Source organism: Pinus tabuliformis, chromosome 4_1, assembly GCF_031772625.1.
Source record: "Pinus tabuliformis cultivar Carrire ecotype Pingquan chromosome 4_1, CPIR1, whole genome shotgun sequence".
NCBI classification, from domain to species: Eukaryota; Viridiplantae; Streptophyta; class Pinopsida; order Pinales; family Pinaceae; genus Pinus; species Pinus tabuliformis.
Window position 1 is genome coordinate 884,028,816 of NC_142303.1, and position 3,398 is coordinate 884,032,213.

General features: G+C 36.6%; 1 pseudogene; it reads right to left on the minus strand.

The window, feature by feature from the left end:
• Positions 1-1,447: 1,447 nt before the first annotated feature.
• LOC149179013 (putative CCR4-associated factor 1 homolog 7 pseudogene) lies at positions 1,448-2,263 on the minus strand (annotated as a pseudogene).
• Between the last annotated feature and the right edge of the window lie 1,135 nt (positions 2,264-3,398).

A 3,398-nucleotide genomic window follows, 5' to 3' on the forward strand; every position in this document is an offset into this window, starting at 1 on the left:
GACTACTAGCTAGCATGCCAAGGAGGGAGTGGAAAGGTATGCTAAGCACTAGTAAGGCATTCCAGGGAATATCAGGGCATGTCAAGAAGTGCCAGAGTGTTCTAGGGAGTTCCAATGTGTGTTAACATGTGCCAAATAGTGCCAAGGCATGCCAAGACATGCCATATGCTAAGGCATGCTAGGATGTCTAGGGTGCTAGGGTATGCCAATATGTGTCAATGAGTGTCAAGGAAACAAAAGGAATAACCAAGCTAAAATGAAAGGAAACGAACACACAAGAGGGTTAATAAGTCAAGACTTTATCTTTTTCAAAAGGGGCATGCTAGGCACACTAATACTAGGTTCCAATACATTCCAAGTTCCAATGTGTGCCAAGTTTTGATGTATGTTAATGCATACCAAAGTGTTATTTGGCACACTAGGGACTATAGGGCATGCCAACACATGCTAGAAGAGTGTTATGCTATGTTAGGGCCCGCCAACATGTGCTTCAATGTCCTAGTCATGGCAAGATGTTCTAGGTACACATATGTTCCAAGACATGCAAGATGCCAAGGAGTGCCAAAGCATGTTAAGTTTTTCCAAGAGTGTTGAGGAGTGCTAGGTCTCTCTCCTTAATAGAATTGATAGAGCTTGATTATGTATTAAATAATATAGTTCCTACACACACTAGTGGAACTTTATCTAAAGGGAATTTGTTAGATAATAAACCTAATAGAGATTAATCATGTGTTGACTCATAGTAAAACTATATTCTTGTTGCTTGAGGGAAATGATACACACTAATTACTTCTTAACAAGTTTACTGACTCTAACCACTATGGCCTTGGACACATAATTAAAAAGACTCCACAACAATGGTCTTAAATCGTTATCTTTTGACAAAAAATATAGGAATGTGCACATAGCATCATCAAAAACTCATTGGAAGATCAATGATGATGAAAATTTTCTTACCATCACCAAAAGTAACCAAAAAGAGCATTGGCGAAGTTCCATAAAAGATCATCACTAGAAGTGTCAGCAAAGAGAGAATTAGTGATGGGCCTTTAACAACCCTCACCAAAAGTGTCACCAAAAATGGCTTTGGTGACAAACCTTAAAGGACCATCACTATATGCACTTACAACAACACTATTTTAAGGACCGTCACCATATGCGACATTGGTGATGGAACTTAAAGGCCCATCACAGGCATGACCCTCACCAGTGACATTTTTTGTTGTAGTGAATGGTTCAAATCTCTGACTGCAAATCCAAAAACTCAGATAAAAAATCCACAAACCCTAATTCCAATTGACTCATCTATAAACACTAAACCCTAAGCTCAATTAACCCATCTATAGCAATATTAAGCAACTCCAATATACGAGGAAAATCAATCTCAATGCATATAATATTATAATTCCGGAATTTTCAAGAGTACATAATAAGAGCCAATCAAGGCCTAAGAATCACTATTATCAACACTTAGTCCATATAACACACCAACGTACTTGTTAGTAGACACATTGAAGAAGTCATCTTGCAGCTTCCAAAAAATACATGAAGTAAGCACGCTATTAGAGCCAGCTTGATGGCTTGGTCCAATCCTCTCTACATCCATTATTTCAACCAGATTGCTCAACTCACCATGGAGATTATTACAAAACGTTATCAAATACTTGATATCGTACACTTTGGGGAAATAAAACTTCAACATATTGCAGAAATACGATTCCTCGGGGAGCAGGTTCTAGCATGTCAGTAATTTCAATAGGTACCCAAAGTCATATACATTATGGAAGGAAATTCAATGTATATTTTCATTCAACACAATTCCCAACAACATGAAAAGCTCACCGAAACGATGTGAATTGATACCCTTCTTCTAATTCTTCTTGAAATAAATCCCACTTTGTTTCAACAACTCAATGGAATCTTGTGCATAGACATCAACATAGATGTTGAATTCCCTGAAATTGAATTTCCAGACACAGTGCTCATACGTCCCACATGTGGGAAAATTTCCACCTTCGTCCGAAAATGTGAGACCCAGTTGAATCAATTTCAAGAGATCCACATTGGCTCTGAGCATTTGGTAATGGAAATCTACATTGTTTCTAAAAAACCCCACAGGTCTAACTACAACACCAAGGAACTTTGTGACCATGGCTAGATAAGGGAAATCATCAACTATTTCATGAATTAAATAAAATTCCTCTTCAAGTTTATCTGCCCATACCTCGCATATGCGAAGAGTGCCCTTCTTAGTTGTTGACATGTAGGCCAAAACCCTAGTCTTCTTGGATCCATACTCCAAATCTCAAACATAGAGAGCAAATTATTATGAATGTACACCATGGGACTCGTCCCTACAACCTCTTAAATTAAGAAAATAAACTGATGTCCATTAAGTAAAGGAAGACACATTGTTCTTCAAAAAGGGTTGGCCGCTATCTAGGAAAGTTGGTGGGAATGATAGCTGCTTGATAACCTGTTCAACGAACATGCAGTATTGTGAGTACTTGTTGATGTAATCATGAACAATGCCACTAATATTATTATTCTCTCGCAATTCAAAACTCTAGAGCATCATGAGGCTACAAATTTCATTAGGAATCGAACCTGTGAGTTGCATTGAGCCCAAATCCAGTTTAGTAACGTGACATGACTGAGAATCACAATCTACTCCCTTCCATTGGTTGCATTCTTTGCCCTTCCAATCATCTAACTCACTTGTAACTTTCAAGTCGGCGTTCATGTTCTGTGTGAGTTTCAAAAGAATCCCCCAGATAATGTCGCCATGAGTAAATGAACAAAAATCATCCAGCTAAATGTTAAACGAGTCTCATCGGATGCCCACAACAAGAAAATGGAAAAACTGAACCCCTGATATGTGGATATGTGGTGATGGAGTCTATGTATCAACCTAATCAATAGGTAAAATAGTTTAATTGATCAGATGGAGGAGAGAAAAAGGGTAGACAATGGTTGGCCTAACCATTTTCAAGAAGGAAATGCCTATCAACGTAATTAATAATAATAATAAATTAAAATAAAATTATAATTTAACTAGTTTTTATGGTTTTTTTTTCATTTTAACAACCTAACATATATCATAAAGTAAGTTTTCTGATGCTTACTAGTCCCTACCAGGTCAGGACTCTAGCAATCGATTTGTTTGTTGACCATTATTAGTTTAACATTGAATAATGAAACTTATAATGTTTAACTTTGAATTTTTTTTTTCAATATTATTTTAAAAAAATATAATTTGAAGGTCTTATTGTAGCCTTTGCGCCATATGGATAATTGCCTCAGATTTTTCCGCCATAATTTTTGGATGCAACTGCAACATTTATGCGATGAATTTTATATATTTGTCGATAGAATTTTCATTGTTAATCTTCATATGA